This window comes from Octopus sinensis, linkage group LG2 (assembly GCF_006345805.1).
Source record: "Octopus sinensis linkage group LG2, ASM634580v1, whole genome shotgun sequence".
Classification (NCBI taxonomy): domain Eukaryota; kingdom Metazoa; phylum Mollusca; class Cephalopoda; order Octopoda; family Octopodidae; genus Octopus; species Octopus sinensis.
The window spans coordinates 84,613,007-84,629,204 of NC_042998.1; the positions used below are offsets into that span (position 1 = coordinate 84,613,007).

General features: G+C 35.8%; 1 protein-coding gene across 1 annotated transcript in view; it reads right to left on the reverse strand.

Moving 5' to 3' along the window:
• The window catches only part of LOC115232489 (putative uncharacterized protein DDB_G0284695), a 145,700-nt gene extending 129,826 nt beyond the window's left edge, over positions 1–15,874 (reverse strand). The window contains exon 1 of the mRNA XM_029802390.2: positions 15,071–15,874. The gene's annotated coding sequence lies outside the window, so the exon portion shown is untranslated. The remainder of the gene's footprint in view (positions 1–15,070) is intronic.
• Positions 15,875–16,198: the final 324 nt, after the last annotated feature.

Genomic DNA, 16,198 nt, shown 5'->3' on the forward strand with positions numbered 1-16,198 from the left:
TTTTCATTTTCCAAGTCTCTCTCCAAGCAAACCAGTTCTAAATTGCAACCGAGTTGGTAGATGAAACTTTCAAGTGGTATCATATTAATTCCTGTCTCCTCGCCAGAGACCTTCAGCTGTTGAAAGAGGGATTTGATTTCAGAGGTAGAGAGAGAGGCAGAGAAAAAGAGAGGAGAGAGAAAGATGCAGAGAATATGACAGGAGAGAGAGAGAGAGAGAGAGAGAGAGAGAGAAACAAAGCAGAGCAAACAAGACGGTTGGCGGGCTGCGCCAAAAAATATAAATAAACACGTAGAAAGAAAACAAAAAACAAAAAGAAAAAAGATATCGGTATGTCAAGAGATTGCTAGATTAACATCAAAAGAAACATAGCGAGACGAAGTAAAGTGAAAGTCAGGCAGAAAATAAAGTACGAGAATGATTATTGCTACAGACAAAAGCGATTTATATATTGGTTTAAAAAACATTTCTAATGAGTGTTTGTGTATATACATTGGCAGTTTTATATATTTGGTATTATAAAAAAGAAATTAGAGGTTGTATAGTGGACGAAACGGAAAGGACTAAAGATAGACACCTTTCTATTTAGTCAAGCCTTCAACTTTTTCAAATTTCACTTGTAAAGAAAAATGAGAGTGGAGAAGGAAGTGTTGCCTCTTAATTTATTGAAAGATAGAGGAGAGGACAGCTGAGAGAGTTCACAGTGTTTTTGTGACACTACCACGTGTAGCCCTCGGAGGTCTGTTGAGGGGATTTTGTTTTTGAATTTCGTTTTTGGTCTTATTTTCCATGTTTACACGCTTTTATGTAATTTCACAATGTATCGTCCTTGATCTTTTTGTCAATTCTCATGGTTATAAAGAAATAATAATAATGATAATAATAATAATAATAATTATTATTATTATTATTATCAACATCATTATTAATATAAACGCGGACAAAATGCTTAGCTGCATTTCTTCCGACTTTACGTTCCGAGTTCATATATCACAATTGGCAACTTTGCTTTTAATCCTTTCAGGGTTTATAAAATAAAGTACCAGTCAAGTACCGAAGTCAATGTAATCGAGTTGCCGCTCCTCTCAAAATTACTCATGACAAAATTAGAAAAAAAAATTATTATTGGAGAACAATATATTACTAGTTATTGCATATAGCCTATCAGAGTTAAATGCAATAATCAGTTACACACATACAAAATATAGAGCGCAATCCCTTGGACCAAGTGACGCGTTACGTCCTCGAGCGAAGCACTGTTTCACGTTGCTCCAGTCGAGTCACTTGAAACCGAGCATCAACCATTCTGTTGGGATTCTCTGTCCTGCAAGCTGTTACATCCTGGATGTTCTGCTGGCCCATGATTAGGGGGGCCGAGACAATGTCTTTGTCTGAACGTGACTACATACAGACCTAAAGCAATCAGCGAAAGCCTACTACATGTTACTAAGTCATTTTCGATTCCAAGTAACAGCCGTAAATGAATTTACGTGCGCATGTACACACGGACACACACACACACACACGTGTGTGTGTGTGTGTGTGTGTGTGCATAGATACGGAAAAGGACAAATAAACAGAAATCCTCTCATCAGCCACGGAGACCAAACTCAGCGAGATATCGGTGCGTTTAAAACGCAAGGACTTTAAATCCATGATACTCTGGTTTTGTAAGTGATAGGAAGCAATATCATTGAGGTGATGGAAAGCAAGGACTAAAAAGTGACGGACAACATCTTACAACTGAGACAGGAAACGACGGACATACTGTTAACATTTTTCTAAAATATATAAAACAAAATTGTAACAAAATAGTTAAATTTTTTATATTCTAGATGCTAGAGATTTCTGAATCAACTTGCCGTAAGGAAGAATGCATATAAAGAAAAAGAGTGAAGAGGATAGAGAGAAAGAAAAGGAGGAAAGATGGAGAGAAAGAATGAGGTATATAAGAACGTGTGGTGAGAGGGAGATTCGTTAAAACTTCCTTTTTTTCTTTCTTAACCCTAGTCACTATGTTTTATCACTTGGCATCCAACACATCATGTCAGACAGGTAAGAAGATATCCTACTTCCGTGAGCCATCTGAACAGTGTATGGTCGACAGTTCACGGCCGACACCACTGAATTCTGTCTGGTGCTCTTGTTACTCAAGTGCATGTAGTGTATCTTAGATTCTGGTTTCCTGTAAGTCTGCCAGACATTCCAATGCACTCTTTATGCATTTATTACTAACGGACTTAAGTATTTTTTTTTCAATTTCGTCTGAAGGTGGAGCTGTGCCCATGACCTTTGTAAGCCCTCTGAGATCGTTGAGTTCTATAAAGTTGGTATGTTCACCTTGAACGTATATAAATCAAACAATGTCTGTAGGTAAAACGGATGAGAAGGGAATTTCAATAGGTTAACGGTCTACAGTGGAAATATTGGACCAAGTAGGAGGTTAATAAAGACAGGGCTACGTAGGAGATGTGACATGAGAAAAGGCGAATATGCCAAGTGAGCCTTGATAGAAGAGGTAGACAACTAAGAAGTTTATAGAAGCAGATGCTGTTATAGTAGGGACAGAATATAGAGAGTGAGACGTCGTAGATGTACGTTATAAAGAGCAATGCATTATTTGTTTACCTCTTCAACATTTATGTAACTGTTACTGAAATTTCGGCATCACCTTTAGGCATTTTAGATTTTAGTCTGTCTTTTCCAAATCTTCAAATGATTCCAGAGCCAGATCATTACCAGTCACCCTTTCGAAGTGGCACACACACACACACGTAAACGTACCAACCATGTATTAGGTCGATCAACTGACTTTCTTCATTTATACATTTCTCCACCACTACCACCATACCTCATCCATTGATGTTTCTGGACACATCGTCAGTGAAGTTTTCTGGAGTCATTGGGTGTTAGAGTCTTCCATTATTAGACACCCTCACCCAAGTGACCAAATCAAAGATGATCAAGCGTCAAGCTGAGCCCAGTTAACAGAACCCTTTCTAGAACTCACAACAGTCACCTTGAGACAACTTCCGCTGACTCCACAACCAACTTGATGGCATTTCACCTACTGGTCTTTGTGATGCCCAACATGTTACGTATTCTGCAAAGGAACTGGCTTGCAAAATCTCTGCATCCTACATTATGGAACCACACCTTGCCAAGTTTGATCAACTTTGGCTGGGTCGTCTGGGTACGAATGTCATCAGGGCCATACTGAAGCCCTAAGCACTTAAAAGATTTTGGTGCTCTAATGCAATTCAAAATATAAACAATAATCGATAAAATAATTTTTTATTTATCAAAATGAAATAAAACTAACAATAAAAATATTTTTGTATACTTCCACTTTATCTATATTTGAAAAGTTTTCTACTCTTTAATAGTAAAAAGTCTTTGATCAGATCCTCAAATTTAATCTTATGTAACATTTGCTTCCATACTTAGAACATTCTATACTTAGAATATTATTTTATTTTAGCAAATTTGAAGTGATTTCTTTTAGTGTCGTAAACCATTTACCATATTTGTAGTATCCCTCTTTCCTTTGATGCCCTAAACATGTGCTTATTTTCCTTAATGGTTAATCCAGCGCCGAGCGTCATTGTTGAAAAACTCGAAACCTGGAGTCATCGAACTCCAGGAATTATCACTGATGATGTGCTCAAGTGCATCACAGAATGGTGAATAAGAAAAAAATATACAGGAAGAAATCGAACGGCCTTCCCCTAATATATGCTTGGTACTTTTTCAAAAGAATAAACAACAATTATTTGGCTCTCATCCTGGAATCACATTGTCACATTGTTTTAGCATACCTTCACCTGCTCGGCAGATTTCATTCTCTTCATGGTAAAATAAAAAATCATCATTCTTTACGGTGTATGGCAGAAAAAGCAGAATCAGAACACTAGACAAAATATTAACAATATTTAGTTTTGTATGTGGCAGGATTTATTTACATTTCTCTTTCACCACTACCACCCACGAGTTGCTGAGATGTGTACTAGGTAACACAGACGTGGATAGCCGTTTCGTCTACCCAACCAGGTAATATAATACAATATAAAACACATATATACTTAGGAACAAAATGTTAAACTCCACGAAAGACTTATATATGTGCACAGAATGATGTACAGTAACCCAGGTGTTCATAAAGATGCACAAAGGCAGAGTTTGCTCTGCATTGGAAAAATCAGAGAAATGAAGAGCAGTAGGAGGAGGAAAGAAATGCTTGGTGCCGTAAGTGATGTGATGTATCCAAAAGGTTTTTGACTTAGAATCAACATCTTTAAAGCCAGGGAACATAGGACTGGTGTTTTTTACACTGGGGCAACTCTGGGCAGACCAATGCCTTCTAAGTGGCATTCGGTACAAGAAAAACTGTTCGTAACTAAAAAATTTTAAACTTCGTATACTGGTAGAATGTGTTTATAAAACATCATTTTCTCTTGGCTTTATTGAGAAAATTCTATAGGTTGTAACATATTTCGTCTAAAATTTCTTGCATTTCGGCAATTTTAACCAATCACTGGAGTTCATATAGGTAAATAACATTCTGTGCATAATGAATATGTCCCTCCTTTAAGATACAGATTGGGTTTATTTACATTTGTGAAGAAAAAAGATACCCTTCCCCCACCCCTAACCCTAAATCTAAAATAGATTGAAATGCAATAGATCGATACTAGGGTTATAATTATGGGTGACAATTTCATACGACACTGCTAAGTTTTTTTATAGCGGTGTCGTATGAAATTGTCACCCATAATTATAACCCTAGTATCGATCTATTGCGTTTCAATCTATTTTAGATTTAGGGTTAGAGTTAGGGGTGGGGGGAGGGTATCTTTTTTCTTCACAAATGTAAATAAACCCAATCTGTTTCTTAAAGGAGGGACATATTCATTATGCACAGAATGTTATTTACCTAAATGGACTCCAGTGATTGGTTAAAATTGCCGAAATGCAAGAAATTTTAGACGAAATATGTTACAACCTATAGAATTTTCTCAATAAAGCCAAGAGAAAATGATGTTTTATAAACACATTCTACCAGTATACGAAGTTTAAAACTTTTTAGTTACCTAGAAATTTTGTTACAAAAGGAAAAGATCCCAGAAATATGGTAACAATAGGATGAATTCAGCACCGCCATCCGAGGTTAATACTATGATGGTATCCTCTCCGATCGGCACTAACTAGGCACGATTTTAGAACTAATTCCATCAGTTATGAATCTTCAAATTTGTTGCCATTTGATATAAGAAATTAATACAGAATGTGGTTACATGGGTTCCGTTATACTATATTTAGTATCTTTAATATTCTCAGTTCAAATCAAACTAAAGCAGAATCTGTCATCCTAAGGACATTAAAATCAATACACCAGACACGTACTGAATTGACTAATCGACTATACCTTTCTCCCTTACAAATTTAGTTATATTCCGCCTAGGCATTCTTTCGATATTAGGGTTTTCATTTGACACTTACACTAATATCGAATGAATGCTTGTGCCTGTGTAAGAAATCTTTAGTGGCAGTCATCATTAAAGGCTGGTGGCTTTGAGTAATTTTGTATCACGCTCTTTCTAAGGTTTTAATTCTTCTTGGAGGGTCCTTTTAAAAGTAGATATACCGTATATAGCTTATGTGATAGAGGAAATAAAGAAGAAAAAGGAAAAGACATTGTAAGCGGCCAGCTTTAGTTTGTATAAACTAAGGGTGAAAAACCTTTTAGAAACCACAAGCGAGTTGAAAAAGAACCTGTGGAGAGGGCATCAGTGTGGAGAAAACAAACAGATCTTACATTTTATACATTCATTAATTAAGCAAATCTATATTACTGTGCTGGTTTTAAAACTTTAAGCTTCTTTTCACTGGGTTCTTTTTCATTGACAATTATTTTCGATTTTAAAAGCAGACAAAATTTCGTCAGTAAAGGATGTGAAAAATCCTCATCCTTGCACCCAGAGAAAGTTAGGTCAAAAACGATATGCAGAAGTTTCCAATCGGCATCTAGTGATTTGATTTTTTTTTTAATGAAGTCTATAAAATTTTAGGCAATATTCAAAAGAACAATGTATTAAACACAAGAAAACTGCAAAAAAAAAATTAAGGGTAAGAATTACCCGTCTTCTTTCTCATCTAAAGGACAGTTGTCTTAGAACCACGCAGAAACTATAGCTAAGCCACTGATCAAAATTATCTTCTATTTCTTTCAAAACGATTGGGGAACATTTGGAAAATACCATTTGGTGATAAGGAGCACAAAAGAATGAAAATCACGGAAGGCCCTGAGGCAAAGCAATGTTCTAGGCCCTAGAGTATTTATCGAGAAGTCACAGATTAGCATTGGGTCACTTGATTCGTGCTCGCCCTTGGGCAACAACACCGTGTGCCCATGCCTTAAGACGGTTAGACAAATAGTGCGAGTTAACATCAAAACGGTGTATAAAAATAGACGAGTGAGAAAGTGTGGTTTGAAAAAAAAGCAGACAATAAAATGTAGAATTGAGATGAATGGAAAAAAGAAAAACAGACATACAGATATAAATAGTTGGAGAGAGAGAAATTAAAAAAAAAAAACGAAATAAAAGTCTTCTAACGTCATATATTGTGTATACTCGCACATGTACACTTGTCAAATTATCGCTAACATTTAGAGGGTTTCTTGCTTGCAGCAATTTTTTTTGTCTTTTATAGATACTAAAATAAATTAACGTGACTAACATGGTAGTTATGTTCAGAAAAGTATTATGACAGCATCATGTTGTTTTAGCGAACAAACGGACGGCAAGAGGGAGAACGAGAGGAGAAAAGCCACTAATTTCAAAGTAAGGTTCACCAGTCAGTAGTTTCGCTTAACATAACTATCTTGTGATTAAACTTGACCAAGAGAAATATAAATAGGATTCAGTGGTAGTAGGCTGCATTAATGGAATTAGAATTTTAATAAGTTGTACACGTTGTTGTCTTTTAGTCTAATAACCCAACTCTCCTCATCACTGTGTTCGTAAAGTGACAGGACGGTCACGGTTAGAATGCTTTTTTAATCCTAGATCGGCTCCATTGGTGCTGGCCTGAGGCTCAGCATTAAAGCAACAAAGGTGAATATAAAGTACAGTTGTAAATAGGAGTACACGTGAAAACTATGAATAGTTTTCCGTAAATACGTCGCCATATTTTACTTTTTTTAAACCGTAGACAAGAAATATATCATTAAAATCTATTTTTGAATAAATACGTCACATTTCATTAATAACGAAAACGAAATTAACAAAGTCTTACAGAAGACATATTTGGTTCTTAATGAAACACTATGGGTCAAAGTAGTTCGATTTACAAGGATGATAGTCACTAACACAAATAGTACGTAACAAATACGAAAAATATAATCTGAAGTAAAGTTTTGATAATTTTGAGCCTTCAAAAACTAAAGGGTAGATAAGTATAATGGCTACATTCTATGGAGGTCAAGCGCTCATCTCTATATTCGTCTCTAATCAAGTTGTGTCATTCAGGTCTCTTCCTAACATGACAAGCGGGAATCGAAACCATGTTGCGATTCAACTCGGGTTCTTAAGAAAACAATGATTCCTTTTTATTCATATACATTAAAAAGTTAGTTTAACCGCAAAATAGTATAAACGGAAAGTGGTTTGTTTGGATACCAATCCGCCTGCGACCACTCCTGGTTCTATAATATAAACTTAAAAGTGATCTAAATTAAAATCTTCCAAAATTTCATGTTTAATATGGTCCAAATATCAACTAAATAGAGACAAAATCATTTTATCAAATTCTTCATCATGCCAGGCGATACAAAGACTATGTACTTCAATATAAATGTAGCAACAGAGGGGTTCCCGTTTTGTAATACAAATTTACAATCTCACCACAACTGGATATAGGATATGAACGGCTGACTACCGTACCCTGCCGATTCAGCAGTTAGTACGCTGCTGTTAGCTTAAATATATTAGTTTTGTTTGGGGCATGACAACTCCACATAGAGTTCACCCAGATGCTGGGAAGAAGTTGGGTATGTAGAATTCCCTTGACAATCCTATATATGTTTCATACAGAGGTGGGGTAACGGGAGAGTCATCTTCAAATTCTACGTTTGCCGTAACAGGTTCGCTGGGGTTTTTTTTTCTATTTCTTCCAACAACATTCATAACTTTTCGTTGGATTTGTGCCCAAATTCTGCAAACATTAATATACAATTGGTATATCATTATCGAACCTACCCAGTAACAGCTGGTTATTGACCAAACCTATGCATGATTAAAGTATTTCAGATATATTTACTTTATTATTACTTTAATCTAAACAATTTAAAAGTTGAGAAATGAGTCAAAACGACAAGGTTCGTTTTAAGAACGAGAAAGTGAAACTACTGCAATCGTAGAGATCATTATTTACCGGAAACTCAGCAGGAATATGGAAGAATAGTTCTCTTTGAAAGGAAATAAGTGATATGAACCTGATGTAACAAAAGGATAATTGTAAAATCTGATTTTTATTTTTTTTGCAAAATGTTTTTGATTTATTTTATGATTTGCTCAATAATAAACTAAACTATAAGAATTGGACAGGATAATACTGTGGAAGACATTTAACAAATTGTGTAAACTGTAAATTGTGCAAATCTACACAAGCTTGTCGATAAACCACATAGCACACGTATATCTCTTGAATATTTATACCAATTAACAATTGCCTCTCTACCGACGTGGACCTGCTCCATAAATGTTTGCAGTTAATTACTGCCCACTAATACATAAACCCTAGACAAAGAGATACGAGGCCCAAATAAAACATACCTACTTGGATATGTGGAGGCGCAATGGCCCAGTAGTTAGGGCAGCGGACTCGCGGTCGGAGCATCGCGGTTTCGATTCCCAGACCGAGCGTTGTATGTGTTTATTGAGCGAAAATACCTGTTGTACACTTTCGCCCCAACTTTCTCTCTTTCTTCCGGTTTCTTGAGGAACGCTGCGATGGACTGGCGTCCCGTCCAGTTGGGGGAACACATACCCCACAGGAAAAGGGCGCATAAATAAATACTTTAATGAACGCCTAAGCATACAACACCTCATTCTGATTTTAATCTTTAATAAACTGTCTAATGAAGGCACGCAACAGAAACACTGTTTTGTTGTTTTCTGTTCAAGACCTTCCTATGAACCTGGAAACAAAACCACTCAAGAGAATTTGGAAAGACTCAACCCCGCCCCCCATTTTCTCCCAAATTTGTTTATTTTTGTAATTTTTTGCCAAAATCTCCGTTTTCGGATACGGAAGTTCCGGATAAACGGCATTGTGAAATTTTCCCCCTTCCCCCAACTTCTTCAATTTTAACTTTTTTCCCTAAAAGTACAGAAATGTTTTGAAATTTTTGTCCGAATCATGATGTCCGTATTTTTCCGCATATTTAGGAGGAAAAAAAAAACTCGAAAAAAATTTTACAAGGATTTTTGGAAAATTTTTTCAGAATCTTGATCTCCATATTTTTCCGCATATTTTGGAAAAAAATTGTAAAAAAAGTTTAAAATGAAGGAAAAGGGGGTGGGGGTGGAAATTTAGAAATGTCTATTTTTGCCAATTTTTTTTACAGATTCGTATTCCCCGCAAGCCGTTTCGTTGATCGTATCTGCTGCAACCCTCGTCGTCGTAACCGACGGAGTACTTTTAACCACATGTTGTCGTTTCTACGTCCCCATAACGTAACGGTTCGGCAAAAGAGACGGATAGAATAAGTACTAGGCTTACAAAGAATAAGTCCTAGGGTCGATTTGTTCGACTAAAAAGCGGTGCTCCAGCATGGCCGCATTCAAATGACAAACAAAAGAAAAAAATACTGTTTGCTATTTGCTATAGTGAATACTCTCTTTTCCTCTCCTCTCTCCTCCCCTCACTCTCTGATATCATATCCGCTGTTTGCAGTACTGAACTGTTTGTCTCTATGGTACTTGTTTATCACTCAGGAGGTTGAGACAATTGAGAATTACTAAGATATTTCCTTAAAGAATACGCCGCAGCGTTGATGATGAGAATCGATCTGTTGAGATATTTCGTCTTGTTTACTATATTTCTCTTGAAAGACGCTTTTCATTCAATTAATTTTCAGAATAAACAATTTATTAAAATGGCTGTCACGGTTAAGTTGATGCTTGGAATAATTTAAAATGAAATTTTGATGGAAGGCTTTAATTTAGATCATTTTTAAAACAGTAACTTTGTATCATAGAACATGAGTGAAGCCGATCACGGGTGCAGATCTCTGTGGTAGTAGCAAACATTCGAACGAGAAATGGAATCAGTTCAGTCAATTTGAAAATTAGGAAAAATATTTGGAACACTCAGAAACCATTTTAACATCAGCCAAAAGTTGATCACTAGCGATGATAGCAATAGATGGCAGAATCCGCAGAGAACTAATAAAACTGACTTACAGTATTTACTTCAAATCCCGTTAGAAGTCAATTTCAGTCTTTTATCTATAAAATAAAATAAACTAGAGCCGTTATAACCGACTATACAATCCTCCAAAAGTGGTGATCTTGAGCTTGAGGCATCTAAGAAATAGTAATTTTTAAATGAAATTCCTGGTTCAAATTTCGCCGATGTTAGTTTTACCTTTCATTCTTCTGGAGTTGATGAAATAAAAAGAATCGGTCATTGATGACCGTTGCGTTTAGGACGGACTTTCGTTTTTGTCATTCCTGATTGATAAAACTAAGTGATACCTTAATAGCGATGGAAATAGGTATTAGGAATTAGGGGTACGCTAAGGTCCGAAAGGTTGATAAAATGAAACTAGATACCACCACTCCTCTCCATGAGCTAAGCTCAAAGATCGCCTTAGTCATGTATTATTCGATTCGAACAGCTATGTTCAGGCACTGCAAATATATGTCCTTGTATCAACATTAATAATACTGAAGAGTCCTTCGACTCAAATTGGTTGTGGAACACAGACCAAAAGGAAAACGAAAAAAAAAAAAAATCATCGATTCTTAGTTTCTAGAGCTCCATGAATTTTAAACCATTTACCTTGTCGAAAGTAGAGGTTTTCTACATCAAAACGTGCTTTTTTTTTTCTTTTACCTTTGTCAAAAAAAAAGTCAGTTATTGAAGGGGAAAGTAAAAAATATTTGTTTTAGAGACTTATTTTGATGCTAGCTATGTCACTCTTCCAAACAATACAATAGCTCAATGACTTGCATAAGAGACAAATTTCCTCGAAGAAAATGTATTCGCAACGACTTTCTTACGACACCTTCAGTACAACTATCAATACCGTCTTAAGACATGGATACACTGGGCTGTTGTCACGGGATGGTAGGGGCGCACAGGTACAGGTGTCCTATTTGATTTAATCAGACTGAAGCTAGCTGTTAATAAATGACTATCACACCGGACAAAATGCTTAGCAGCATTTCATCCGTCTTTACGTTCTTAGTTCAAATTCTGCTGAGGTCGACTTTACCTTTCATGTTTTCGGGAGTCGAGCCCTGGGGATCAATGTAATTGACTTATCCCCTTCCCCGAACTTGCTGGCCTTGTGCCAAAATTTGAGACCAGTAAATAACTAATATAGAGCTCAGAGCATTGACTTGCTTGCGGCCTTAAAATGGCTTCGCTATCACCACAATAACTGTGATGGAGAAAGCCATAGTTTTTCAGGAAAGTGCCTCTTGTATTTGCTGTTCGTCGCTCTCTAATCCATTATCATTTGATATAGAGTAATTGGATCTTTTCATTTTGAAGGCCAGATTTTCCTAGTTAAATGAAAAGATCCGAGTAATTAATAGCGATTCTTTGCATACACTAATTAGGAATTTAATACATACGATGGATTCAACATCAACAGAGAATGACAATCACGCTGGATGCTTAGTGGTATTTAGCCAGCATTCAACAATTCACTATTTTACTTTCATTCCTTAATAGTTTCATTTTGTAAGAACACACTCCTACTTTTTGCGCTGGAAAATATCTACTTTTGATCAAGTAAATACTTTCACTTTCATGGTGCCCGGGAAAAACTAATTGCGCTAAAGTCAAACCAGCGAACCGCAAGTTTATTTACCGTACAGTGCTACCTCGGAGTAGTGATTTGTGACCATCATGCGATATTCTGTTTGAAGTCGGGCGAACGAGTCCAGTGCATTTCACACAAGTGGAATGCTGATGGGATTCAAAAAGAAAACAAATTACTCTAATAAAATTCAAATGGTTTCAAACTTCCTCAGTGTCCAGTGGTATAGCGTTGGGTGTGCAGAGTGTTCAGGGCAGATGCTTTATAAACGTGTGTTTGCTGTAGTCGAAGGTATGTCATATTTAAGGAAGAAGGGTGGACTTAAATGGCTTACTGTACAGGGCGACTAAAATCCACGCAACCTCAATGCCTGAAGAACAGATATTGATGCAAACTACTTTGTCTTCTCGATGCTGAGCAGTGGAGAAATGGCAAAATTTCCACCTATTTGGAATAGTGGTAGTAAGCTAGTATTTATCAGTTTGAGAAACACTGGACTCTATGTCAATTGCTTTAGTCACGAACAGAAAGCAGAGCCAATGGCAGAATACAAGCCGCCGACCTTTCGGCTGTCGTCTGCTACTCTATCAATGTGGCCAACCCACACCATCAGTCCATACAGTCTCTATGGAGGTCAGAAAATCGTGTTCTCCCCACCCTGCACGAACATTCAAAATCGAATTGTAATATGCAGCAATAATCTAAACAGAAGAGGGGAAAGACTGGATATGATTTAAACCATAACCTACAGATTCTAACGAGAACAGACTTCCCTTTAGAATCGAGCCCTCATCTTTAGATGAATTTTTAATTTTGTTTCAATCCTTTGTGAAATTTTACCTTATCTATCAAAGTCTATATTTACTTTGGAGCTGTAACTTTGTGATAAAAGACTGTTAAATATTCTGTTTTAAAATTTGAAAATATATACTCTATACGACGGACAGAGTTTCGGAATGGATGTCCTTCGTGGGGAAGGTAGAGTTACGGAAATAGAGAGGAAGACAAAATGGAAACAAACTGAAATTTTTTAAAGAAACTTTTTCAGAATCATAATTACCGTTGTATGAAATACGGGGGGGGGGGAGAAAACGGTAAGGAAGGTAAAAAAGACAACCGATTTCCTTTCCCTTGAGGCATGGGACATTTATTCCCGAACCCCACCACCTTTGCTACATGTAAATTAGTGTTCTCGTTTAACAAAGCATGATAAATACTTATTTCTTTGCTTTCTAGATTATGCTGTTGAATCGAAGAAAATAGAAGAATAGTGATTTCGACGGACTTTCGGAATAGCCTTCACTACCTCAAAGAAAGGAAAAGGAATAGGGTGATCGTTTCCTCACTCCCACTCTCTCTATCTCATCTAAGTGTTCCTTGTGTTTTATGCAACGAGAAGAACGATTGTTATTTTTTTTTCTTATTCAGCCTTTTATACATTCCCTCCACCCATCCAATTCCGTGCCCTTTTCTTTCCCATGGAGGTAGTAAGGAAGCTATTCCAAACTGGTTTCATTTAATATTGGCCTAAAAGTCACCCACTTTGGGCGAGTGCATTAATTAATCATATAAACAGGTATATATTTTGCTGGTCCTGGAAAGATAAGTGAGAGAGAAGAAAAACAAAACGCAGTTAATCCCGGTGGGATTTGAACTAGAAGTCTAGAGATCTAACGAAATACCCCTAAAGCATTTTGTCTACCGCTGTTCCGATTTAGCTCACTCCTATCGCCCAAATAGCAACTTTAATAACTTGAGTAGGAAAAATATACAATGAAGATATCCAAGAGTCTGAAAACCCTTTCCTCCATACATATCTTTTTCTCTCTCATATCAATTTCTATAAGTCGTTTTATTATAACTTGTCTAGTTTTAGGAATCACAGCTGTTTCCTATGTTTTCAGCCGGCAACAAATATTGAATGATTGTATGAAAATTAACTTCACCGATTGAAATATCTGAGTCTTTTTTTTTTTTTTTCTTAAATCATCATTTAGTATTCGTAGAGTTGTATTGTTTAAACTTTTATTTCTTTGAAATCTTTTGTCTCAACAACAAAATCTTCTAACGACACCGAGAAACAGATAGAATGACTCAGTGTATGTTTAAGTATATACAGCAATTAACAAGATTTATCAAGCGGAAAATACGAGTTCTGTCTGTGAGAGTATCTCTCTCATACAAACACACACAAACACGCGCGCGCACACAAACTCGTTCTCACAGACAAATACGCTCTCTCTCTCTCTCTCACACACACACTCTCACACTTAATACCGAGTAAGATATCTGTTATCTATCGATTTGATAAGACATTTAAACAAATATTTCTCCGTTTATTTTGTTTCGTTATTACGAATTACATATTTTGTGAGTCAATATTAGAAAGCTTAAATAGCGCATGCATTTACTGTAAGAAAAGAAAAACGAAAAGGTGACAAAGAAATTTGATAAAAGCTAAAAATAAAAGAATTTTTCCAATTAAAAATTTTTTTCTTTTTACATAGTTTCTCGAGGATATTGAAAGTGATATAACTACCTCCACAGGTATCGAAACCTGAACTCATTCACTTCCAAGCAATGCTGATAATACTTAAATTTTGTTTTGTAATAGATTAATTCGTCAATTCGCTAGTGTAGATGAGAGAACCAGAAATATGTAGGGAATTAATAAAGCATTAATACTCTTTTTGCATCAAAGAATTTAATGGTCAACTTGTTGAGCATTAAAAACTTATTTACATTGAAAGAAGCCCGCAAAAGAGTATTCACCCCCTCTCCTTTATTCGGCCCTAAACTTTGCCCAATAAACTTCAAAATTTCCTTACTTTGATAACAGAACTTCATATAAAAATAACAAAAAATTTTTAATTATCGAAGTTCTTGAAAGGCGCAAAAATAAATAAAATGCAAGTGCGAACACAAATTCTCAAACGAATTTGCGACGTGCCTGAGGTATCATAAAACGTAAAGGAGAATAAAAAATAAATCTTCCGAAACAAATATCATATTTACCTTATTTTGTTTTCCAGGGTTTCCCTAGAGATCAGACATTATTATAAGTTTTACATCAGGTAGCTTAGTATCCTCACTGATAAGAATTTCACTGCTCAATCCTCGTTTTCTGTTAGTCGTCCCCTTCAAAAAAGATGTAAGGTTTTTCAGTAATCCTAGCACGGTAAATGTACGGTAAATTATCACATCGGAGGCTCCAAAACAAAATTTCCTCTCACAATGAGTTGTGTGACTGTATCATGGTTATTGTTTTTTTTTTATATTATGATTAGCGATTTTGAAATATTTCATTAATTTTCGTTTTCCTTTTTTTAGTTTCTTTCTTTCTTCCTTTGTTTTTGTTTTTTGCAGTACGGTCGCTTTAAATTTCTTATCTAAAAGGTCAAATGTTTTTTGTTTTGTTTTGCCTTGTTTTGTTTTTGTTTTGAACTTGGAATTATTATAAAAGGCCGAGTGCGCCAGATAAAGTTGGTTGTTATAGGGAACTAAATAACTTAGTGAGGATGGAAAAAAATTTTACTGCTGCCAGATACGAAAGAGAATAAAGAAATAAAGGTTGAGGTAAAACTACTTGCTAACGCAGTTGAGAGTTAAATACAGAAAGAAAAGAAGAAAAAAAAAGTAAGCTGCAGAAGTAAATCGTGTTTCCTCTCAGTGGCTGACGACGAAAATATACGCACACGTTATGTAGGGGAGAAGATTCTTATTGAAATCACTCCAGAGGGACGGGCGGCTGGCCGAAAAAAAATAGAGATCTTGTCGGGAAGACAACGAACTGAGAATTAAATCAGCTGGTTGCTATTGTTGCATAGCGTTAAGCACACGAACCGACCAACTCTTATTCAAGTATGCAGCGAGTCATTAGTTTCAAGATATATTACTTAACATGTATATTATCTTATTGTTTTTAGAAGTTTTTGACGCTCAGATAAAATTTTTATACGTTAAACAAGCAAAAGATAATAGGGAAAGGTAAAAAAACAAACAATAGATGCATTAAATTTCAATATTGATTAATACGCGTATATGTCTTGTACACACACATACTAACAAAAGCAAGCACATAGGTGCAAAACAAAAAGGAAAAAAAGACCACTTGAATACAAAAAAAATAGAGTAAAATACTAT